Here is a 27,605-nt window from a genome sequence, read left to right on the forward strand (position 1 = left end):
CACAACAGTAAATAAATATATTCAATATAATATACTCTGTTACAATGAAACTGTTCTCTCTCAGTGATGAACAAATATAACGAGAGCTGCTAGGTTACAATGTATGATCTTCTCGATAATGATAACACATATAGTGTAAACCTATGTCTGTGTTTATATAGTACACAGTTACAAGATAACTTCTAATTGATATGGAATATAATTTTGTCTCCTAAAATATATCAATCAGATATCTTATACAAGTCTTCTTATCTTCTAACTCTTTCCATGCATATCTTCTTTTGTATTAGTCTTGATCTTCTTTCCTGTAAATCAGCTTCCTTCCTTAACTGTAATTCCTCCCGTACTTAAGTTCTGATATCTATCTTCTGATATTTATCTTCTGATAATTTAAGTTCTGATATTCTTAAGTTTTGACTTTCAGTAAGTACTGATTCCAGTAAGTACTAATATTTCTTATTTGTTAAGATCTCAAAACTAAACATGAAACATATTAGACATGACATCTCAAATATATCTAACAATCTCCCCCAACTTGTAAATTATGCAAAATATACAAGTTAATAGATTTGATGATGTCAAAAACATTTAAGTTCAAATGCAATGAGAGTTTAATAAGACTATTTACTACAACTTACAGTCCTTGTAGCTTTACCAACATCACTGGATCAATCTGAATCCATAATGATTCTTAACAAAATCTTTTACCAGCTTATCTTCAACTTTTCTCAGAACTTCAACTAACTGTGCTTTGACCTGCATCAGTTCTTCATCTTTACTATCACCAATTTGATATGTTAGATATATTTGTGATGTCATGTCTAATAATGATTTATGTTTAGTTTTCAGATCTTGACTTACCGAACAAATCAGGACTTAACTGGAAATCAGGACTTATACTGAAGTCAGAACTTAAGATATCAGAACTTAAGTTATCAGAACTTAAGATATCAGAAGATATTCATCAGGAGATAATATCAGGACTTAAGAAGACTTTCAGATAAGGAAGGCGGCTGATTAAAAGGAAAGAAGATTAAGACTAACACAAGAAGAGATATGCATGGAGAATAATTCTATGAAGAATAAAAGACTTGGAGGAAAAGATAACTAATTGATATATTTTAGGATGCAGACTTATATTCGATATCAATTAGAAGATTATCTTGTAACTGTGTTGTTAGGTCACACACACTGTAGAGGGGGTGAATACAGTGTATAGCATAATCAAATCTATTAGTCCCTTAACAATATAGCAAGAATTACAGAAGGGGGGTTGAATGGAATTCTTGAACCTTTTTCTCGAAATAAAAGTGTTCAACTCGAATATAGATATAAGTGTTTTGATTAGCACAATGCGGAATAGAAACTTAATTGAATCAAAACATAAGTAATTAAAAACAAAAGTGTTTAAAAACTTTCTGGTGGATTTAAACAATTCCACCAGACATATATATTATATATCGAGAGGACTCTGTGTGCAAAAATGCTCACATCTGCTTAAAAATCAAACTACTAAGAATACAGGGAAATGCTAAGGATTTTGCTTACAAAGATTTCTCTCTTTTTGTATCTCAGTTGTCTACTTTTATTTGCTACGTTCTTGGTTTATATATTACCAAGATTACAAAGTCAAAAAGACTAAATAAATATAAAAACTATCAGTCTTAAGCTTTGCTGCTTTTCGTCCTCTATTACCCAGTTAATGGGCTTCCATAGTAGATTTGTATACATCTCGACGGTTGTGCTCAGTTTTCACTGTTCAGCTGCTGTTTGAATTCTTTATATGATCATCCGTTGGACTTTATGAATATCCGTTGGATATATGATCATCCGTCGACTTTCTGAACATCCGTTGATGGCTTCATTGATCATCCGTTGACTGTTATATTAAACATCCGTTGATAGTCATTTGATCATCCGTCGATGGCTTTGTTAATCATCCGTCGATAGCTATTTTGACACTTGACTTCATTTCACTTATGCAGAATTACAAGACATCATTTATATACAATTAATCAACCTATTCTGCATATCTAGTTAAATCAACATGACTTATAGGCTACTACAAAATCTATACAAAGATGTATACAGAACTGTGCTACAGACTCATTATTGCATAAACTACTCACTCGATGGATAATAAGTTAACATCCATCGGGACTATAATGAGTTATCCGTCGGGACTATAATTCTTATCCGTCGAGTGCTACATTATTTCACTAAGTAAAATCTACTTAGATGTTTTGTTTATGAAATCATCAAGTACACAACATATGCACAACAATCTCCCCCAATTTATGTCTACTAGAATTATAGCCATAAATTAAGAGATATTTGATGATAACAAAACATCCTGAACATACAGCTTTAAAGATAAGCAGATAATACTGAGAGTGCTTCAAATAATCAAAATGTAGGCTCACAGTCATTTTCAAGATGCTCCTCTAGCCTGAGCAGATTTTTCTAGTTTCTTGAAGGTCTGGATCTTCTTCCAAGCTTTCTGTTGTTTTTATCAATCTGATTTTGGAGCTGCCTGTGGAATTCCAATTCATCAGATTCTGAGAGATCTAGCTTTTCTTGCATTTCCAAGAGAGTCTCATTGCTCGAGATACTCAATTGGTCTTCTAATCTAAATAATCTTCTCACATCTTTGTCATCCATGAACTCTATCCGCCAGTAGGGCCTTAGATGCACTCTTCTCCCTGTGTATGGGATGATTAGAGTCTTTGGGAGTGCATCTTTAGCTCTAATACTCCTTAGTTCTTCAATCTTCTTCAATACTAGTCTTCTTACAGTTACATTGAACCCAAAGTTCTTCTTGAAGGATGAATAAACTTTAATCAGTACAGCTTGGCTCTTTTGAAGAATCCTGTGAAGTGGCCACTGAATCTTCCTTCCTCCTTTGTACTTGAACACTAACCTTTCAGGTAGGTTCCTGTATGCATCAATTCCCCTCACTTCATCCAGTTCATCCAGATAAAGATTTAGATCTGAAAATTCTTTGATGTCACACAAGTACAAGTAGTCTCCCCTGTTGACTTTGGGTTGAACTTTAACTACTGATTTGGATTTGAGAGGTGACAGCTTCACTTTCTTGATTGCCCTTCACTTTGTCCTTTTTGGCTTGCTAAGGATTGGTAAATTGAAGTCAGGGATTGGTATTTTATCCCACTCTATTGGCTCATCCTTGGGCATAACAGGTTCACCATGAATATTCCTGTAGGGATCCACCACCCTTATATCTTTAAATGCCACAGAGGGCTTTGATGCTTGAGTTGTAGCTGGTGTGGGTACCTTAGGAAATTGATCTTCCAATCCTTTGTCAACAATATCCAGTTTCCTTTTTGTTCTTCTAGCCAATTCTTTCTTTTTTGGGAATTTCTTCTGTTCTTCAATTTGCTTCTTTGATTCAGCAGCTTCAGATGGTTGAGAGGGAATTTGTTGAGATGAATTCACAGCCTGTAGCTTGGCCAAGATAACAATCTGCTCTTTCTTTTGTTTAGTCTTCTTTGCATCTAGAGCAGCTTGCTTCTTTTCCTGCTTCAGTCTGGCTTTTTCTTCTCTCTTTGCTTGAGCAAATTGTGGATGTCCAGCTACCACACAAATTTCCTTTCCATTTCTAAATATCTTAGCAATTCTCCTTTTTGAAGCTGAATCAGCTGGATCTTTATAGAAGACAATTGATCTTGACAGAAGCTTCTTCTCATCAGGCTTGGGTGTCTCATACACAGTGTCCAATGGGTTCTTCAAAGATGATTTTGGATAATTTTCCCTTGGTTTAAGAATTGTTTCAGCCTTTGGAGACTTGATGCAGGAAGATTGTCCTCTTTCCAGATAATTCATGCTCATCTCATTCACACTGATTTGCTTGACTTGGGAGTGATGGATGGCTGACTTAACTGGCTCCTTGACAAGTTCAAACTTTTTCCGTATCTCCTCATCAATCTTATTTCAGTTGATCAAACTCAACTTTCCTTTTTCAGCAACTTTCAAGTTTGCTGCTGCTGCTTTAATTAGATCTATACCATCTGCAACTGGTGGCTTGGAGACAGTAATTGAAGGTATAATTACTTTGCTGATTTGAACTTGAAGTTTCTCCCCCTCACTTGGTTCTCTCTCCCCCTTTTTGTTATCATCAAGTTGAGGAGTTAGACCTTGTGCTTTAGCCAGTTGCATGAGAAGATTTGTCTAAGTCTGTTGATTTTGAAGAAGGGTAGCCACTGAATTCTCAATAACTTGAACTCTATCTTCCAGCTTGGCCAGCTTCTTTTCAGAATCTGATTCTCTCCTCAGTCTTAGTAATAGAACATGCATGGTACCATATGGCATGACTGAATCCAGCTTCTCAGAATTATAGGTCTTCAAGTCAGCTATATCCTTTTTAAGTTCATCCACACTCGGATTCTGTCTTAATTGCTGGATCTTCATGAGATGTAGAGAGTCTAGGTGAGCTTGAAGAATAGCCTTGGTACCGGCATCTGAAGTTTCCTGAAGGGCCTTTTGAATAGCCATAACTTGCTTAACCAAAGATACACCAAATTGTCCTGGTGTAGATTCCTTTGTCCATGCCCATTCAGGTAAATTTGAAACAGAACTTGGGCCTCCATCTCCCCCTAAGTTCATGCTTCCATCCAAAGAAACAGAGTCATCATCATTAGAATTTACTTCAAATTCTTCAGATGGCTCACCAGCTTGAGAAGGCATCCTATTGACAGCAACTTTATCTCTTTGAAGAGATTCTGAGGTGTGTACTAAGTTCAAAGTCTGTTCTGCCTCCACATTGCCCTGAGCAGCCAACAATTGATAGGCTGACACAGGGTGAGTAAAAGTGTCAGCATCCAAGGAAATGTTATCATTTACAGCTTTGTAATGTTGCTGAAATTGTCTTTCCTTTTCAGCATCATCCATAATCATTGACTCACTAGCAATGGCTGGATCCACCCTTATGTCTTCTGTACCTGCTTTTCTCTCAAAATCTCTCTTTTGTTGCATTACGGTCTCACCCTGGCTCCCCACCCTCACACCCTCACCTTCACCTACTAAGGTGGGACTCCTTTCACTCACTTTTGCCAATCCTGAATAAATGGATTGCTGATTTTCACTCTTTTCCTCTCCTTTTGCCTGGGAGCAACCCAGCCTCTCACTCAATACACTCTCCTCTCTCAGTCCTAAGAGTGACTATACAACCACTAAATCTTCTGCACTTGAAATAATTGAAGTTTGAAGTTGTGCGGAGATACTCGACGGATAAGTGATATCCGTCAAGTGAGTGGTAATGTTATCCGACGGATAACTGCTGTTAGGCTTATCCGTCGGGATACAATCACTACTCGACGGATGAGCAATATCCATCGAGAGAGTAGAAATGAATGAGGTGGGAAGAGAAACTATTGTTGACTCTGTGTTGATTGAGGATATTTGGGGCACAGATGTCACAATAGAATATGAAAGAATTGGCAAGTGAGCCAACAAATCATCTAAAAGATGATGCTCACTTGCACTAGATTTTGGCTTCCCTAACAGAGTTAAAGAAGGGGAATCAGGAATTGAAGTGTTTATCATATCCACTTCCAGAGAGTTTGTTGGTGAGTATGGTGTTTCAGATGCTTGTATAAATAGAGATTTTGGATGTGACTCCACATTTATTGGAGCCACATCAAACTGAATTTGAGAGAGTGCAGGGACTGTGTCTTTAGCACCAGTTTGCACTGTGTATGTGCCATGTGCATCCCCAGAGGTTTTAGATTTCTTCTTTCTTGTGTAATTTTGGGGTGAGCTTGTGTCCCTAACCCTTTTGGCCTGTGCTCTTGGCTGAGAGCTTTGTTCAATAACTGCATCCTTTTGGGAGGATGCAGCTAGAAGTGAGCTTTTATCCTTTTTAAGCACTGCAGTTTGTTGGGAAACTGCAGTGTGGCTAGACTGGGGTTCACTCAACTCTCCATCCTTATTCTTGGGGTTTCTTTGATGTTCACCCCTTCCCACACCTAACTTACCCTCCATCACACTCCCCTCTTTTGCTTTGGTGGATTTTTCAACTAGTACCTTTTGAGAGATACCAGAGGGGGTTTTCTTTGATTTGGATTTAGAAATAGCAGTAGTTTTGGCAGCTTTGGTAGGAAACTATTTGGTCATTGTCACAGTTTCCATAGCTACTCCTGAACTCAAAGAAATTGAGGAAGTTGGAATAGTTGAAGGGATGGATGAACTTACCTCACTTACCTGAGGTGCCTGCATTACAGGAAAATAGAACATTGGCACATCCCTGTGATGGTTGGCTCTGTTCAAATCTGCAATGAGTCTTCTCTCTTGAACCCAACAAGCCAGTTTGTTGTTTGGGTTCTCAAGTACAATCTCTTGACATAGATGGTTAGCCAATAGCATGAAAAATCTAGCATAATACATATTCTTTCCTCTTTTAGCTAACTCACCTAGTTTAAAACCTAACTCAATCAAGACAAGGTCACTGAAATTATAAAATTTATCTGTAACTAGCATGTATAGCATGTTAAGCATGGAAATATTTACTGAATCAAAATTACTGACTTTTCCAGAGAAAACTTTAGTAACCACATCACACAAGAAACTCCACTCCTTCCTAAGACCCAATCTCCTAATATCACTTAGTTTAGTAGTAGGAAGTGCATAATGCATGGAATTAAGTATATTGATAATATCAGTGTCATTGTGTGGTGAAGTCACATTATTATCAGGAATTTTGAAACATGCTTTTATTACATCACTATTGATACAGAACTCATTACCTTTGATGGTTAGAGTGATGGTCTTGTCAGCAAAGTTGTAGATAGCAGTGGTCTACATTTCTTCAACAACTTCACAGAAGATTGTGGGTGACTCCAGCATGGCGTAATTTAGCTTGCAATTCTTCACAAAATCCATCATCTTGTGATAGTCCTCTGATTGCTGAATACCCTTATTGACCAAAGCAGTGAAGTTGTTCTTCTCATAAATGAACCCAGTTTGAGACATAATCTTTACTACAGGTGCCATTGTTAGAGAATGAAAGCTTGAAGAGAAAGAGAATATTTGCTTGAGAGAGAATGAAATAACAGCAGTTGAATTTGAGAATGATAAAAGAAAATAATTGGAATGAAATAAGCTTTTATACTATCTCAAAAATAACTGACAAAAATAATAAAGAAAAGTAAATTAACCAATAGAAATTGCCTAAAATAGCCGTTTAAAAGTAAACTGTAAAAAATTCCACCCATTATCCGTCGTGTAATGCTTACAAACTGTAAGTATACTCGATGGATAATGTTTAGGGAATTAACGGCTGAGATTTAGACAATTCGACGGATGAGGATAAACTGATATCCGTAGAGTCATAAAGTATTCCAGAAAAATAATTGACTTTTATTAGCAAGTAGTATATCGACGGATGACTAAACTCGATGGATAAGGGTCATCCGTCGAGATGCAAATTTTGACTTAGCCAAAATTTCATCCAAGACTTAAAAATCAACTAAATTTCTGGCTACATTACAACTTGCAAAATAAGTCAGATAAATTTAAGAGTAAGTAAGCATACCTAACTCACTTACCAACCTTGAAAAGGTGGATTCATCCAGTGGCTTGGTAAAGATATCTGCATGTTGCTTCTCACTTGGAACAAAATGTAACTCCACAGCACCATTCATTACATGTTCCCTTATGAAATGGTACTTGATATCTATGTGTTTTGTCCTTGAATGTTGCACTGGATTTTCAGTGATGGCAATTGCACTTGTGTTATAACATAAAATAGGAATCCTTTTAACTTGCAAACCATAATCTAGCAATTGATTTTTCATCCATAAGATCTGTGCACAGCAACTGCCAGCAGCAATATATTCAGCTTCAGCTGTAGAAGTAGAAACTGAATTTTGCTTTTTACTGAACCAGGACACAAGCTTGTTTCCTAGAAATTGACAGGTTCTTGTTGTGCTCTTTCTATCAATTCTACAACCTGTATAATCTGCATCTGAATAATCAGTTAGATCAAAGCTAGAATCTCTGGGGTACCAAATGCCAAGTTTTGGTGTTCCCTTGAGATATCTGAAAATTCTTTTAATAGCTATCAAGTCAGATTCTCTAGGATCAGCCTGAAATCTAGCACATAAACAAGTAGCAAACATTATATCTGGCCTACTAGCTGTTAAGTACGGAAGTGAGCCAACCATGCCCCTATAACTTGAAATATCCACAGACTTATCAGTAGTGTTTAATTCAAGCTTGATTGCTGTGGCCATGTGAGTTTTTGCAGATGTGCAATCCATTAGATCAAACTTCTTTAAGAGATCGAAAATATATTTAGTTTGACTAATGAATATTACATCACTAACTTGCTTAACTTGCAAACCAAGAAAGTAAGTTACTTCTCCCATCATACTCATTTCATACTTACTTTGCATCAATTTGGAAAACTTTTTGCAAAGTTTCTCATCTGTAGAGCCAAAAATAATATCATCTACATAAATTTGAACAAGTATACTAGAGCCATTAACATTTCTGAAAAATAAAGTTTTATCTACAGTACCTCTTGTGAAATGATTTTCCAAAAGAAACTTTGATAAAGTGTCATACCAGACTCTAGGTGCTTGCTTCAGTCCATATAGTGCTTTCAGTAGATAATAGACATATTCTGGAAAATTTGGATCTTCAAAACCAGGAGGTTGACTAACATACACTTCTTCCTCCAAATCTCCATTTAGAAAGGCACTTTTGACATCCATTTGATAGACCTTGAAATTGGCATGGGCTACATAGGCTAAGAACATTCTGATGGCTTCAAGTCTTGCAACAGGAGCAAAATTTTCATCAAAATCTATTCTTTATTGCTGACAATAGCCCTTAGCAACCAATCTAGCTTTATTTCTGATTACTATGCCATTTTCATCCATCTGGTTTCTGAATACCCACTTGGTGTCTATTGGATTCTTTCCTTTAGGCTTGGGTACCAACTTCCATACATTATTCCTTTCAAATTGGTTTAGCTCCTCCTGCATAGCTAAAATCCAATCAGGATCTAGCAAGGCTACTTCTACCTTCTTTGGTTCTTCCTTTGACAGAAAGCTGCTGTATAGACATTCTTCCTGATTTGCTCTTCTTGTTTGAACTCTAGAAGAAACATCACCAATGATAAGCTCAAAGGGGTGATCTTTTGTCCATTTCCTTTGTTGAGGTAGATTAGCTCTAGATGAAGAGGCCTCATAATTGTCTTGATGTGTGATTGAGTTTTGATTGCTAGAAACTCCCCCTGAGTTTGTGGATCTATGATTTGAGAAAGGAGAATTTTCTGTAGGTGATCTGTCTTGACCTCCTGCTTCTTTTGATAACCCGACGGATGGTGAGTTTTGAGTACCGACGGATGAGGCAGGCTGTCTTCCGACGGATAACACAGATTGCTTTTCGACGGATGAAGCATTATGCAACTTGACGGATGTTGAGTTTTGTGCTTCATTGGTGGTAGATTTGTCTGTGTTATCCTTAGACACTATTTCTTGATCACTCTCATCATCACTGTCATCACTAACCATCTCAACATTATCGAATTTGAGGCTCTCATGGTAATCTCCATCTTCCAGTCCTTCAATCCTTTTATCATCAAACACAACATGTATAGATTCCACAACAATGTTGGTTCTTAGATTGTAGACTCTATATGCTTTACCAACAGCATATCCAACAAAAATTCCTTCATCTGCTTTAGCATCAAACTTCCCATTTTGATCATTTTGATTTCTCAAGATATAGCATTTGTAGCCAAAGACATGAAGAAAGTTTAGAGTTGGCTTCTTGTTCTTGAACAATTGATAGGGAGTCATGCATCTTGCTTGATTAATCAGAGAAATGTTCTGAGTGTAGCATGCAGTATTTACAGCTTCAGCCCAGAAATATGTTGGCAGTTTAGATTCTTCAAGCATTATCCTTGCAGCTTCAATAAGTGATATGTTCTTCCTTTTCACTACTCCATTCTGTTGTGGAGTCCTTGCTGCTGAAAACTCATGCAGTATCCCAATTTCTTCACAAAATGGTCTCATGACAGAGTTCTTAAACTCAGCTCCATTGTCACTCCTGATTCTTCTAACTTTAAAATCAGGATGATTGTTGACTTGCCTTATGTGATTGATGATGATTTCACTAGCCTCATCTTTAGACTTTAGAAAATATGTCCAAGAGAACTTTGAGAAATCATCTACAATTACTAGGCAAAATCTTTTCCTTGAGATTGACAATACATTGACTGGTCCAAACAAGTCCATGTGAAGCAGTTGTAAAGGCTCTTCAATTGCTGAATCAAGTTTCTTCCTGAATGATGCTTTGATTTGCTTCCCCTTTTGGCAGGCATCACACAGTCCATCCTTTGAAAACTCCACTAGAGGAATACCTCTTACCAATTCTTTCTTTACCAGCTCATTCATGGTCTTGAAGTTTAAATGAGATAGCTTCTTGTGCCATATCTAACTTTCATCCTGACTTGCTTTACTGAGAAGACAAGTTACAAATTCTGCTTTAGTTGAGTTGAAATCAACTAGGTACACATTTCCTCTTCTCACACCAGTGAGAACCACTTTGTTGCTTTGATTATTAGTCACAACACAGGCTTCTTTGTTGAAGGATACTGAATTGCCTTTGTCACAAAGCTGGCCGATACTCAACAAATTGTGTTTGAGACCATCCACTAAGGCAACCTCCTCAATAATGACATTGTCTTTTGAAATCAAGCCATATCCCACAGTATAACCCTTGCTGTCATCTCCAAAAGTAATACTTGGGCCAGCTCTCTCCTTAAACTCTGTGAGCAGGGTAGAATCACCAGTCATGTGTCTTGAACAACCACTGTCCAAGTACCAAAGATTCCTTCTGTTTCCCTGCACACATCAAAATCAAATCAAGTTGATTTTGGTACCCAAGTTTCCTTGGCTCCTGACTTGTTAGCTTTCTTCTTCTATTTCTTAGGTCTTAACTCATTTTACTTAGGAATTTCAGATTTTTCCTTAGTCATTTGGGTTGGGCCTTTGAAACCATTTAATGCAACAGAATTATCATGCATATTATGGCTACCAGGAAATGGCATGCTTGGTGTAAACATGTTATTCTAGTAGGGCATGCTAAATGGCATTTGGGGCATACTGTATGCAGCATAATATGGATTAGGTGCAAATGGCATATTAGCAAACTCTGCATTCATGTTCTGTGTAGGCATAACATTAACAGGCATGTGAGACATTGCATTCATGTTAGGAAATTGAGACTGAACAGACATGGGAGTAGGCATGGCAGATTTGCAATTAACAGACAAATAATTTACACTACCACACTTGACACAGATTTTTCTAGGAGCATATTTATCAGGTGCGTAGTTATTGTGTTTGTTAATCCCTACTTTACCATTCCTGTTATTTTTCCTTTTAGTCTCTGTTTTTATCTCAATTTTCTCAAGTCTGTCACTTAGCTGTTTGACAGTCATGTGACCAACATTACCCCTTTTTCCTTTCTTAACTTGACTTGACTCTCCTGAAACAAAGTTCTTGGAAACAGACCCATACTTCTCATTTAGCATGATTAGTTTGGATTTGCTAATGGGCTTGCTCACAGCCGACGGATGAGGATTTTCATCTTTCGACGGATAACACTTTTTGTTATCCGACGGATAGTCCTCATCATCCGTTGAGTCTACATCTGTCAGCAAACCATCTACCAAATTAGGTTCTAGTTTCTCTTTATCCTTTTTCCAGGCTTCATCACAAAAAGACTCAATTCCTTGAACTTTGGTGATTTGAGCATGAACATCCCTGGATGTTTTCCATGCTTTAATCACCTCTTCCTTTTTCAAGGACTCAGTTAATTCCTCCTTGGCAATCTTACACTCAATCCTTAGTTTCTCAAAATCAACAAACTGAGATTCAAGCACATTATTCCTCTCACTTAAAAACAAGTTATTTTCTTTGATTTTAGCATTTTCTTTAGTAAGAGACTTAAGTGTAACACGCAAATGATATAATTATGTAGACATGTCATTTATGGCATCATTACACTCAGCTTTAGATAAATGTGCAAGGTTTGTAGTAATTACCTGATTGCTTGAGGAACTTGTCTCTGTTTCATCAGACTTGGCCATTAGGGCTAGATTGACATAGCTGACATCTTCATCTTCATCCAAACCATCTGTTGCCCAGTCATTCTCTTGTGTAATAAAAGCCCTTTCCTTTTGTTTGAGTAGATCAAAGTATTTTTGCTTATAATCCACACACTCAAACCTTTTCTTACTGGAATCTGACTTTCTACACTCATTTGCAAAATGCCCTGCCAAGCCACATTTGAAACATTTGAATTTTGACTTATCCACCATGTTTCTATTTGGCTTGGCTGCTCCAAAGTTCTTCTTAAACTTGAGCTTGGAAAATCTCCTGGAAAGAAATGCTAGGTGCTCATCAATGTCCTCCATGTCATCTTGACTCAATGAATCTTCTCTTTCTACTGCAATCCCCTTGCCCTTGCTTTCACAGACCTTAGAAGTTGACTCAACAGCTTCCATCTTCACTTCCTTCTCCTTTTCCAAATCAGCAACTAGTGCAATGGATCCTCCTTTCTTCTTTCCTCTCTCCATCCCTTCCAGCTGCTCTATCTCAAGCTCATAGGTCTTCAGGATGCCATACAGTCTCTCCAAAGTAAACTCTTTATAATCTTGTGAGTTTCTTAATGAGACTGTCATTGGTTTCCATTCCTTTGGAAGAGATCTAAGGAATTTCAGATTAGAGTCTTTAGTCTGATAGACTCTTCCATGCAACTTAAGAGCATTTAGTAGTTTTTGGAATCTACTAAAAATGTCAGTGAGTGACTCACTTTCCTCATTGTGAAAATGCTCATATTGCTGAATCAAGAGCTGTATTTTATTTTCTCTAACTTGCTCGGTGCCATCACAGATTATCTGTATAGTATCCCAGACTTCCTTGGCAGTTTTGCAGTTAATAATGTTGTCAAACATGTCTGCATCAACTCCATTGAACAGAATGTTCATGGCCTTTTTGTCCTTCCTGACTTGTTCAATGTCAGGATCAGACCATTCGTGCCTTGGCTTGGGAACTGATGGCTCGTTTCCTATTACAGCTCTCATTAGAACATGAGGACCTCTTTCTATGCAGTCCACATAGGCCTCATCTTGAGAAAGCATATGAAGATGCATCTTTACCTTCCAATGATGGTAATTATCTTTATCTAGAAAAGGAATCTTGACTCCAACGTCTTTCTTGTTCATCTTGCTGAATTGTTTTGATCTTTAAACTCTTTGTAGATTAAGAGCTTGCTCTGATACCAATTGTTAGTCCCTTAACAATATAGCAAGAATTATTGAAGGGGGGTTGAATGGAATTCCTGAACCTTTTTCTCGAAATAAAAGTGTTCAACTCGAATATAGATATAAGTGTTTTGATTAGCACAATGCGGAATAGAAACTTAATTGAATCAAAACATAAGTAATTAAAACAAGAGTCTTTAAAAACTTTCTGGTGGATTTAAACAATCCCACCAGAGATATATATTATATATCGAGAGGACTCTGTGTGCAAAAATGCTCACAGCTGCTTACAAATTGAACTACTGAGAATACAGGGAAATGCTAAGGATTTTGCTTACAAAGATTTCTCTCTTTTTGTATCTCAGTTGTCTACTTTTATTTGCTACATTCTTGGTTTATATATTACCAAGATTACAAAGTCAAAAAGACTAAATAAATATAAAAACTATCAGTCTTAAGCTTTGCTGCTTTTCGTCCTCTATTACCCAGTTAATGGGCTTCCACATTAGATTTGTATACATCTCGACGGCTGTGCTCAGTTTTCACTGTTCAACTGCTGTTTGAATTCTTTATATGATCATCCGTTGGACTTTATGAATATCCGTTGGATATATGATCATCCGTCGACTTTCTGAACATCCGTTGATGGCTTCATTGATCATCCGTCGACTGCTATATTAAACATCCGTTGATAGTCATTTGATCATCCGTCGATGGCTTTATTAATCATCCGTCGGTAGCTATTTTGGCACTTGACTTCATTTCACTTATACAGAATTACAAGACATCATTTATATACAATTAATCAACCTATTCTGCATATCTAGTTAAAGTCAACATGACTTATAGGCTACTACAGAATCTATACAAAGATGTAAATAGAACTGTGCTATAGACTCATTATTGCATAAGCTACTCACTCGATGGATAATAAGTTAACATCCGTCGGGACTATAATGAGTTATCCGTCGGGACTATAATTCTTATCCGTCGACTGCTACATTATTTCACTAAGTAAAATCTACTTAGATGTTTTGTTTATGAAATCATCAAGTACACAACATATGCACAACAAAATCGAACTTTAATAACTCAAGTAACAGAAAACAAACTTTATTCAAAACAATAAACTCTGTTACAGTATGGAACTGTCCTCTCTCAGTGATGAACAAATATCACGAGAGCTGCTAGGGTTACAATGAATAATCTTCTCGATAATGATAACACTTATAGTGTAAACCCTATGTCTGTGTTTATATACTACACAGTTACAAGATAATCATTAATTGATATGGAATATAATTCTGCTTCCTAAAATATATCAATCATATATCTTTTCTTCCAATATTCTTCATAAAATTCCTTCTTTATGCATATCTCTTCTTATGTTTGTCTCGATCTTCTCTTCCTGTAAATCAGCGGCCTTCCTTATCTGAACGTTTCCTTTAAGTCCTGATATTATCTTCTGATAAATATCTCCTGAACCTTAAGTACTGATGACTTAAGTTCTGACTTCAGTATAAGTGCTGATTTCAGTTAAGTACTGATTTGTCCTGTTTAAGTAAGATCTGAAAACTAAACATAAATCATATTCGACATGACATTATCAAATATATCTAACAATCTCCCCCAACTTGTAAATTTGCATAATATACAAGTTAGGAGATATGGAGATATTTGATGATGTCAAAAACATTAAGTACAAATACATGAGAATTTGACTAGATAACTACAACTTACAGTCCTTAAAGCTTTACCAACTTTAACTTCTGATAACAACTTCAGTCTGTATTCATATCAGAATTTGAGCAGTTGTAGATCTTGACTTGGCTTCATCTTCTGATCTCTCTGATGTCAGGAGTTGTCTAGAGATAGTTCTTTAACAAACATCTCTCAGCATATCTGAGTTCATCAATCATCCTTCTTTTAGCATCTTTAAGTTCCGCAGAATCTTCACCAGTTTGAAAGATTGCAGCCCTGAGATCATTAATTTTAGCTTTCTTTATGTCCTGATCCAGTCTGATCAAATACGCCTTGTCAGACTCAAGATTGAATTCCACAGCCCTGTAACCCAGAAAGGTAGTTATAATCTTAGCAGAGTTAGGTTTCATCTCAACAATAACACCCTTGTGATCTCTGTACTTTGGAAGATATGTGATGTCAGACTTAACAGAATAAAGCCTTTTCTGTCTCTGAATTTGACTCTTCAAATAGTTTGCAGCACTTTCTGTTATTTTGTCATTCACTTGAAGTAAGAATAATACATGTTCCAATTCTTCATAATACTTCAGTGGAATGGCATTTTCCCTTATATCATAAACCCTACCATATGTCATGAAGTACAACAAGATGTGTTCTTTCAAGTAGGTATGGTAAACCATTTGTACAGATTCTAGTTGATTCAATCTTTCAGGAGTTGCTCCAATACCTGGTTCACTTAAGGAAGTTGGATCATTGGTTGTGTTCTGTATTCTTCTTTCATCAGCACTTCCCAATCCAGTTTTATCTCTTGTTTCCTTTCCAGTAACCACTCTTGCTTCAAAACCACTTGCAACAGTCTTCAAAGGTTGAGTCCGTTTGGTTTTGGAGAATCCTGGTAGGAGTATCTTTGAAGGTTTAACATGAGCAATGTCAGAGGTTTCCTTTGATTTATCTTCTGATATCAAGTTAACTTGAGCTATGTCAGAGGTTACTTGCTTCTTTGAGATATCAGAACTAACTCTATCTTTACTCTGAACAACTTGAGCCATGTCAGAGGTTGTCTTAGAAATTTTTCTTGAAGTCAGAGCAAGATCATCATCTTCAACAGTAATTTCTTCATCCACAGGAGGCACATAAACCTTGATAGGTTCACCAATTTTCTCTTTGCCCTTGGACCTTGGATCTATCTGCAATTGTGATTTAGCTTTGGTTGCTTCAAGATTTGTTCTTTCCTTTATCACAATGCCTTTGACTTTTGGAAGTTTCTTTTTACCAATAGAAGCTTCATATTTAGATTTGACTTTTTCTGACTTCAGTCTAGCTTCTTCTTCCATCAGACTCACAAAGTCCATTCCTGGATTTTCCTTAAGAAATAACTGTCTTGATAATTCTTCATCAAGATCCAAAAGTTCATCAAAACTTATCCTTTTACCAGTAGCAGAAGTAATTCTTTTTTCAGCATCAGAACTTGTCATGTGACTTATAATTTCAGCTCTTCTTGATGAGAAACTTCTACCTTGACCATGACCTCCACCCATTCCAGAGTTTCCCTGGTCATCTTTTTCATCATCCTTCCCCTTCAGTGTCTGATCAGTTTTGCATTTGGACTTAATTACTTTCTCCCCCTTTTTGGCATCAGCAGGTAAGAGAAGAGAGACAAGCAATTCCACTGAGGCTTGGATTTCATCGAGTTGAGATTGCTGAGAAGCTTGATGTTTCAAAATATCAGCAATCTGAGACTATTGCTTCTCTTGGGTCTTCTCAATGTAAGCAACTCTGTCAAAGGTAGGTTGGAAGAATTTTTTCTTATCAAGTTTCCTAGTCATATCTTGCTTGAGCAATTCTTCATTAACATGACATAACTCTGCATGAGTTGTGGAATGGAGACTTTGCAGATGTCTAGTACTCAATGCAGTGACTCGAAGTTGTGTCTTGAAATCATCATTAATTAACATTTCACCGGCTTTTGCCAAGTGCCCAGCAAGAATCTTTTCAGATGGAACAAAGGTAACTGAGTTCCATTCCTTAGCCCACTTCTGTCCTCTAGGAGTGTCACTCCAAGGTACTGGTGCTTCTCCTCGTACAAACTTCTTGACTAGTTCAGATTTAGAAACAGTTTGTGGAGGTGCATGTCCTGAAGGACCAGCTTCATCAGCATCTGCATTTGGAGCAGCATCACCAGTATTATCAGCATTTGCAGCATCATAACTTACAGAATCAACATCTTTTGATAAAACAATAGTATGAGAAGCAATCGAGGCTTCAGCATCATCCTCTAAGTGCTGATCTGTTTCCAAGTTCTGAGCAACAACCATATCCTGATGTTCACCTATAGTCTGATCATCAACATCTAGATGCAGAGAAGGAGTGGTAGACAATTCTGGAGTTTGAGTAGCATCAGTATAAGGTGTTGTTGATGGATTAATTGTTGTTGGAGCTTCTAAGTAGAGAACCTCAGGCACAACCAGATTTTGAATATCAATTTTAGCACTTGTGCCTGGGTCTACAGGAGATACAGTTTCATGTATAGGAGACACAGATGGTGTGTTTACCTTGTCTGTAGCAGCTTCCTGAGTTGGGGAGAATGAAGAAGGAGATGCAGTAGCTTCAGCAAATTCTGGTTCTTTTGAGATCAGAGATTCCTGATCTCCTTCCTTAGCTGATGCTTCCTCATCATCTGAAGCTGGCCTTTTAGCTCTCTATTTCTTGTATCTCTTTGAAGGTGGGGATTCCTTGGGAGGTTCAGCAGAAGTCATTCTTCTAAGCCTTTTGAGAAGCTTAGATCCCCCAATTCCAGAATCCTTCTGAGAAGGAACCTTCTCAGCTTCTGTAACAACAGGTTCTGATGCAGAAACATGTTCCTCACTATCAGACTCATCTCTCAGAACAATCCTCCTTCTCTTCTGTGGTGTCTGAGGAACAGTCTTTGTCCTCTTGGGCTTGGAAGATGAAGGCTTCATAGTAGGTGCTGAGGATGAAGGTTGAGCTGTCTGTGAAGGTGTGAGATATGTTTTAAGATATTATCTGAGGCAGGGTTAAGGTATAGATGTATCTATGGTTTCTTCTGATGGTGGGTGTGGTGTTTGAGATGTGGTGGTAGATTGAACAGCAGAGTAAACAGATCTATAGGTTTGAGGATCAGCATTTACCAGGATCTGTTTTACAGACTGAGGAATCTCTAAAGGTTTTACCACCGTTTTCTTAAGATCAGCATTTTCCAAGTCATTAAAGGCTCGTTTAGCAATTTTAAAGGGTGGGTATAAGTCAGTGGTAGGTTGGGGTTCATCAGCACAACAGAAATTATATATAAGCTGACAAAATCTAGCAAAGTAGACAACATTCCTATCCTCTGTCATCCTATCCCCAATAAAACCTATCACAGCACTTGCAAAATCAAAATGAGTTTGGTTAATAATAGCATACCCGATGTGCTGACTCATTATAGGAATGGCATCAAAGTTAGAACACTTATTCCCGAAGGCTTTAGTGATGCAGTCGAAGAAGAAGCTCCATTCTTTTCTGATGTTTGCTCGTTTCAACTGTCCAAGCTTAGCCAAACTCCTCTCATACCCCAAACTGGCCATGAGCTGTTGTAGTGATGGTTCCTCCGGTGTTGAGAAAATGCAGCCTTCTGGTAAATGTAAAGCCTTTCGAACTGTTCCAGGAGTTACCACATGCTCATCATCATTGACTTCAAAAACAATATTGGGAGTACCAGTTGCACCACCATTATCAAAATGCCCAGTCCGCCAAAATGTCAGAACTTGTTGGCTTGAAAAGACGGAAGGCTGGGTCAATGCATACCCAATTTCACTATGTGCAAGAAGATCTTGCACAAATTGTAACTCAGACGGAGCTTCATCATGATTTAGAATTGCAGCGTAGTTGTTGGGAATGAACTTGGCTCCATCGATGATCAAATCCTTAAGTGCCATGAGAGAAATTGAAAATTAAGATTGCCTGTAAGGTGTTTGATAAAATGTCTGTATGAAAAACTAACGTCAGGAGATGTGAGAGAGTAAAAGCAATGAAAGAGAGAAAAACTGTAAAAGTAAATAAAAGATTGTATAATCTTCTCTCTCTCTTACTTAAACTTGGTAAAAAAATAACCGTTGGACACCTGTCAGGCATGCAGCAATAATGAATAGTTAATGGGCACGGGAAAACAGTAATCATTACTTATCACATGCAGTTTTTCAAGGAAAAACCGTTCCACTTACCCAGTAATCCCATTAATTGAGGTAAGTCAGTTTTAATTCAAAATTTAAACTATTCCCACTTATTTAATTAATTTTGCTGCAAAATCAATATTCTGAAAAAAAAATTGTGAGAATGACCAAAAAAATAAATCAAGTAAACAAGTACTGATATTTTAAAATCAGAACTTAATTTAAAAAAAAATTAAAAATGGTCATCAGAATAAGGATATATCAGGATTTAATAGTGCAGTAAAATTGCAAACATCTCAGAAACAGAATCTTGCAAAAATAAGAAATTCCATTAACATATTAGGAGAATACATCCATGAAATTGAAATTACATCATAGCATTACAAGATTGTCCTAATCTTCTAAACCTAACATCAACAGCTTTTGTCCTTGGCTAAGAAGCCAGACAAAGCTGACGATGAAGAAAAACAGGAAGGAGAAAACAAATTATTTCTTCTTCCGACTCTCTACAAAAAGAATAGCGAGTTGAATGATTCGCTCTTGTTGGCGGAGAGCTTCCAGCCTTTCTTCTTCCAATCGCTCCAGATGGCGATAGTAGTCCATGTAAAAGAACAGGAGCTGTGTGAGAACCTCCTGGGGAACCGAGTCCCAAATCTCATCAGCTCCATGTTGAAGGTCTCATAGTTCAAAAACATATTGTAGTTGACCATGTTTGTGTTGGTATGAAGGAAAGAAGAGTGATTATGTGAGAAAAGAAATGATGTGTGGGCTGATTTGGGGTGTTGGTTTATATAGGCAAGAGAATGCCAGGAGACGCAAGGAAATTTAATGCTGACAGGTAGAAATAATTCTACCTCGTCTCCCTAGACTGGGAAGAGGAAAAACAGTCATTGGAAAAGTAAAACAGGGTTTAATGCGCACAAGAAACAAGTAAAAAAATTTACTGTGCATGTACATGTACCACTATCCCTAATTAGATTAACTGTTAATATTCCACCCATACATATTCTGATTTAAAATGAGACTGTTTCAGATTTTAACCACAAATAAGCCAAGTAAAGGATCAGAATTTAATATCAGAACTTAGACTTATATAAGAACTTAACAGTCATCAGAACATGATTTCTTATCTCAAAAAATGAATGCATATTTTTGTCATTCTTCACACAAATTCTGAGTTCGGTTCTTCAGAACATATTTATCAGAACTTCCAGCAAAACTTGTCCTCAGAATTTATGCAATCTTACACATAAACTGTTCATCTAAAACACCATTGATCACCACGGTAATTTTCATCATTCATATGGAGTGTTAGTGTGTACATTAAGCTAAATATCAGACAAGGAGTAAGTTCTGATTCACTTCAGTACATCTTAGAAATTAGGCATAACTAAAACTTTACTTGAATCTGTCATTATTCTGAAGCCTACTATTGAATGAGTTCATGCATGAGTCCACCTCAACTGTTTTGTGCTTATTTTATGCATCTTTTGAAATTCCATTTTACAGTGGCTTCTCAGTGTAAGTGAGTCATGACTGCTTATCAGAATTTATTAACAGAGTATTTCTCCAGTAATCATAGAGTGTGAAAAGTCACCAAGAAAAATAATTATTTGCTTTTCTGATGCATATTACTTAATACCAGCAATGCACTTGGGTTGTTCCTTCCACATTTTTACTCTAGACCTCAAAGGAGTACCTGATTTTTATTTCTTTTTCTTTTGATGAGTGAGGTTTATCAGCACTTAGTACATTCATCAGATTTACTGACATCAGATTTTAACAGATGAGAAGCATGATTCTAGTTTTTGACTTAGTAATAAGATAGACAAAGTAAACTGAACTAAGCTCAATATCAGAATTTGCTTGTGTCAATAGATTTCCATATAAATAATTACTGCTAAAATGGGATCTCTAGTATGTTACAGACTACTAGGTCAGCATCTAGCACAGTTATCCTCATAGGATTGAATAGTCACAAAAATAGTCATATCACTATCAGAGTTTAGAAATACACATCAGACAACGATCAGTACTTAGGCAATTTTCAATTAAGCACAGAATACACAAAGAGAGTAATTTCTGTAAATACTGATCATAAAGTCTGATGTATCAGAACAAAAACTAAGCAGATTTAGAGAAAGAACCTGAAACCATTCCAAGTTCATTTACCAATCTTGTAAAAGTAGCTTCACACAGTGGTTTTGTGAAGATATCTGCTAGTTGTTGATCTATTGGAACAAAATGCAATTCCACTGTACCTTCATCCACATGTTCCCTTATGAAATGGTACCTAATGCTAATGTGCTTTGTCATTGAGTGTTGAACTGGATTACCTGTCAGAGCAATAGCACTTTGATTACCACAGTAAATAGGGATTTTAAAATATATTAACCCATAATCCAGTAACTGATTCTTCATCCAAAGAATCTGTGCACAGCAGCTTCCTGCAGCAATGTACTCTGCTTCTGCAGTTGATGTGGAAATTGACTTTTGTTTCTTGCTAAACCAAGAAACCAATCTGCCTCCAAGAAATTGGCAGCTTCCACTTGTGCTTTTCCTGTCAATTTTGCAACCTGCAAAATCTGCATCTGAGTAACCTATTAGTTTAAAATCTGATTCTCTGGGATACCACAATCCCAGATCAAATGTTCCCTTAAGATACTTCAAAATTCTTTTCACAGCTGTTAAGTGAGGTTCTCTTGGATCTGCTTGAAATCTTGCATAAAGACATGTAGCATACATGATATCAGGTCTACCTAGCAGTTAGATAGAGTAGAGAGCCAATCATACCTCTATAATCAGTGATATCTACTGATTTACTGGTATCCTTATCTAGTTTTGTTGCTCTGGCCATGGGAGTGGATGCACTTGAACAATCTTGCATTCCAAATTTCTTCAGCAAATTTCTGGTGTACTTGGTTTGACAAATAAAAGTGCCTTCTTCATTCTGCTTGACTTGAAGGCCCAGAAAATAGCTAAGTTCCCCCATCATACTCATTTGATATCTTGACTGCATCAGTTTGGCAAACTTCTTGCAAAGTCTGTCATTTGTAGAACCAAAGATGATATCATCAACATATATCTGGACCAGAAGTAAGTCCTTTCCATGGTTGAGGTAGAATAGTGTTTTATCTATAGTTCCTTTGTTGAATCCACTTTCCTGAAGAAACTGAGCTAAAGTCTCATACCAAACTCTTGGAGCTTGCTTAAGGCCATAAAGTGCTTTATCAAGCCTGTAGACATGATTAGGATATTTGGGATGTACAAAGCCTGGAGGTTGTCAACATATACTTCCTCCTCCAATTCTCCATTGAGAAAAGCACTTTTCACATCCATTTGAAAGACAGTAAACTTTTTGTGAGCAGCATAAGCAAAAAAATGTCCTTATGGCTTCCAATCTAGCAACTGGTGCAAATGTTTCATCATAGTCAATTCCCTCTTGTTGAGATTATCCTTTTGCAGCCAACCTTGCCTTATTTCTTGTAATTATGCCATCACTATCAGTTTTGTTTCTGAATACCCACTTTGTACCAACAACAGATCTGTTCTTTGGTCTTGGCACTAGGGTCCAGACTTTGTTTCTTTCAAATTCATTTAACTCTTCCTGCATTGCTTGCACCCAATCAGCATCTTGAAGAGCTTCTTCCACTTTCTTTGGTTCAGTCTGAGAGAGAAAAGAATTGTAAAGACATTCACTTGAAGTAGCTGTTCTAGTTCTGACACCTGCATCAGGATTTCCAATTATTAAGTCAGCTGTATGTGATTTAGTCCACTTCCTTGCAGATGGAAGGTTTTTTCTAGAACTGGATGCTCCCCCTTGATCCATGCTATCTTCATCAACATTTTCTGATGCTCCCCCTGAAACTATGCTCTCTGAGTTGGATTCTTTAAAATTTAAGTTTTCAAAATTATCAGAACTTGGCTTATCAGAGCTTGATGAATCAGAACTTGAAGAGCCAGATGTATGTTCTGATGCTTCTTGAGATGTGGTTGTATCTTGAGTATGCTCCCACTGCATAGGTGCATCTTCCTTTGGCGTAGTCACCACAGTTTCAATAACTTCAGAGTTTAATCCATCAGAGTTTGCCGTATAGGGATTTAGACTGTCAGGATTTTCAGTATCAGAATTTAAGTCTTCATTTTCAAATCTCAGCTGATCATGATCATTGAAATCTTCAAGTCCAGTAATCTTCCTATCATCAAAAGAGACATTGATAGATTCCATGACCACTCTTGTTCTCAAGTTATAGACTCTGAAGGTTTTTGTGGAAAGTGGATATCCAACAAAGATGCCTTCATCAGCTTTTAGATCAAATTTGGATAGTTGTTCAGGATGAGTCTTAAGAACAAAACACTTGCATCCAAATACGTGAAAATACTTCAGATTTGGCTTCTTTTTCTTCACCATCTCATATGGTGTCTTTCCATGCTTGTTAATTAGTGTTGCATTCTGAGTAAAACAAGCAGTCTGCACAGCTTCAGCCCAGAAATAGGTTGGAAGCTTTGCTTCATCAAGCATTGTACGTACAGCTTCAATGAGAGTTCTATTCTTTCTTTCAACAACTCCATTTTGCTGTGGAGTTCCAGGAGCAGAAAATTCCTGCTTGATTCCATGGTTTTTGCAGAACTCTTCCATTATCAAATTCTTGAACTCAGTACCATTATCACTTCTTATTTTCTTCACAGAATCTTTGACCAACTTATCCAGTTCCCTGACATGATCAATCAAGATGGATGCAGTTTCACTTTTTGTGTGCAAGAAATACACCCATGTGTATCTGGTGAACTCATCCACTATGACCATAGCATATTTCTTCTTTGCAATAGACATGACATTTACTGGACCAAATAGATCAACATGTAATAGGTGATAAGGCTCAAGAATTGATGATTCAGTCTTGCTCTTGAATGAAGATTTCCTTTGTTTAGCCTTCTGACAAGAATCACAAAGGCCATCAGGAGCAAATACTGACTTTGGCAGTCCTCTCACAAGATCTGTCTTGACTAGTTCATTTATATTGTTGAAATTTAAATGAGAGAGTTTCTTGTGCCAATTCCAGCTTTCTTCAATTGATGCTCTACTCATCAGACAAATTGCAGAACCATCAGTACTTGTTGAAAGTTTGGCTTCAAAAATATTACCACGCATGTATCCTTTCAGAACAACTTTGCCTGTAGATTTACTTACAACTTCACAGTGTTCTTCAAAGAAATCCACATGATAACCTCTGTCATAGATTTGACTGACACTCAGCAGATTATGTTTAAGTCCTGAGACCAGAGCTACGTCTTTAATGATGACATTCCCAAGATTAATATTGTCATATCCCAATGTTTTTCCAATGTTGCCATCTCCATAAGAGATACTTGGGCTAGCCTTCTCCATAAAGTCTGATAGCAGGGCTTTATTTCCAGTCATATGTCGTGAACATCCACTGTCCAGAACTAGGATGTTTTTCCTGTTGCCCTGCAATCACAAAGACCACTAATGATTAGTTTTAAGGACCCAGATTTGCTTGGATCCTTTGGCCTTATTAAGTTTGTTAACATTTGCAGCGGATTTAGCATCAGAGTTTATGTTAACATTTTTCTTATCAGAATTTACACTATCAGACTTTGTATCAGAACTTACACTAGAAGGAACAATGCTAACTTTCTTTAAAGAAGGTTTTATTTGATAATAATCATAGTACAGACTATGATATTCCTTACAAGTATAAATGGAATGCCATAAACTACCACAATGAAAACAAGGATTTTGTGGCTTATATCTTACAGACTGACTCTTAAGACTTTGAAGGTAAGGAGTTTATTTTCTTATTCTTCCTGCAAAAAGAAGCCAGATGGTTAGAACTTCCACAGTTATGACATGTTTTTCTAGGAGCATCAGGAACAGGCTTATAATCATTGCTTTTATTCACACCTTCCTTTCCATTCCTATTTTTCCTAGGTGATTTTACCTTGTTTGCATTCTTAACATCTTTTAGCTTATGCTTAAGTTGCTTCTTTGTCATTAAGCCTACGTTTACTTCAGTTGCCTTTTCCTGTTTTAGTTTGTCAGAAGTTAATTCTTTTTAACTTCTGATTTCTCAGTATCAGACTTTACAGCTATAAACTTAACATGTTTTAACTTTGGCTTTTGTTTAACAACTATAGGCTTAATATCTACAGTTCCTTTATCATTCTTATCCTCTCCATAACCTAAGCCCTCTTTCCAGTTTTCACTACTTAACAAATTCTGAGTTGTTCTGCCAGAGTTAGTCCAAGTCCTGATAATCTCTCTTTCCTTTTCTAACTCAGCTTTTAGAGATTCATTCATTTTAAGCACCTCATCTCTAACATAGAAAGCATCATCTCTATCTTTTTGAGTTTGATGGAACATGACTAACTCTTTTTCTAAATAGTCATTCCTCTTTTTGCAAACAAGATTTTTAGAAGTTAATCTTTCACATGTTAAAGTTTGATCTCTATAGCTAATGAACATGGTTTTAAGATATCTTCTCAACTCATTAATATCATCAGTATGAAAGGCATAAGTAGTTTGAGGTACCTTTAACTCAGCAGCTTCAGAACTGCTTTCAGCACTTGCCATATCAGCATTTGCCATCAAGGCATAATTATCCTCACTTTCAGAATCTGAGGTGTATGTGCAGCTTTTGTTCTTTGTGACAAGAGCCTTGCCTTTGTCACTCTTCACTTTCTTGCAATCAGGAGATATGTGGCCTTTCTCACCACAGTTGTAGCATTTGACATTTGTATAATCTCCTCTGTCAGACTTTCCTCCTTTGCCCAGATTTTCTGAAATTCTTCTTATCAGAACTTGCACCTTTCCTGGAAAACTTCTTTCCCTTCCTGAACTTTCTGTATGCAATCTTCGTGATTCCTTTCACCGTAAGAGCACACAGCTTTATCATCTCTTCATCAGCATCCGTCTCAGGTAAGCTTTCAGATTCTGAGTCATCATCACTATCAGAACTTGATGACTCAGTATCAGACTTTGTGAAGAGAGCTTTACCCTTGTCTTTCCTTGAGGTAGCTGTTTTGGGGGATTCTTCTTCAGCCTTAAGAGCAACTGTTCTTGACTTTCCTCCTTTCCTCTTGCTTCTTTGTTCCATCTCAAGTTCATGAGTCTTAAGCATCCCATAAATTTCATCAAGAGTCGTTTCATCAAGATTATAGTTGTCTTTTATTGTTGTTGCCTTCAAATCCCAACTTTCAGGAAGAGCCAACAGGAATTTAAGGTTTGAGTCTTCAAGATCATACTCCTTATCAACCAGTGACAAATCATTCAAAAGTTTGAAAAATCTATCATATAAATCAGTCAATGACTCATTAGCCTTTGAGTCAAAGTGTTCATACTCTTGAGTAAGTATTGTCTTCCTGTTCTTCTTAATCGTATCAGTTCCCTGACATCTTGTTTCCAAGGCATCCCATATCTCCTTTGGGGTCTTGCAGTTTATTAACCTGTTTGACATTACATTATCAATGGCACTATGCAGTAAGTGTCGTACCTTAGCATTCTTAGCAATTGATGTGATATCTTCAGTAGTGTAATCACTCTTCTCCTTTGGTACAGACTTTGCTGCTTCACCTGCAACTACAATAGCGATCTTGGTTGGTTTGTGAGGTTCTTCCTTAATTCTATCGAGATATTCTAGATCTGTAGCTTCCAGAAACATGGTCATCCTCACCTTCCATATGGGATATTCAGATGGTCTCAATATGTGAACTCTAATCGTCTCATATCGGCTTTGGATTTGTGTCTTTGGAGGTTCTTCAGTTTTGGTGGGCTTAGTTGAAGTTTCTACTTCAGACATGATTGTTTTTGGATCTTAAATTGTTTGTGTGTTAACAGATAAGCTCTGATACCACTTGTTAGGTCACACACACTGTAGAGGGGGGTGAATACAGTGTATAGCACAATCAAATCGAACTTTAATAACTCAAGTAACAGAAAACAAACTTTATTCAAAACAATAAACTCTGTTACAGTATGGAACTGTCCTCTCTGAGTGATGAACAAATATCACGAGAGCTGCTAGGGTTACAATGAATAATCTTCTCGATAATGATAACACTTATAGTGTAAACCCTATGTCTGTGTTTATATACTACAGAGTTACAAGATAATCGCTAATTGATATGGAATATAATTCTGCTTCCTAAAATATATCAATCAGATATCTTTTCTGCCAAGTATTCTATTCTTCATAAAATTCCTTCTTCATGCATATCTCTTCTTATGTTTGTCTCGATCTTCTCTTCTTGTAAATCAGCTGCCTTCCTTATCTGAACGTTTCCTTTAAGTCCTGATATTATCTTCTGATAAATATCTCCTGAACCTTAAGTACTGATGACTTAAGTTCTGACTTCAGTATAAGTGCTGATTTCAGTTAAGTACTGATTTTTCCTGTTTAAGTAAGATCTGAAAACTA

Source organism: Apium graveolens, chromosome 8, assembly GCF_009905375.1.
Source record: "Apium graveolens cultivar Ventura chromosome 8, ASM990537v1, whole genome shotgun sequence".
Classification (NCBI taxonomy): Eukaryota; Viridiplantae; Streptophyta; class Magnoliopsida; order Apiales; family Apiaceae; genus Apium; species Apium graveolens.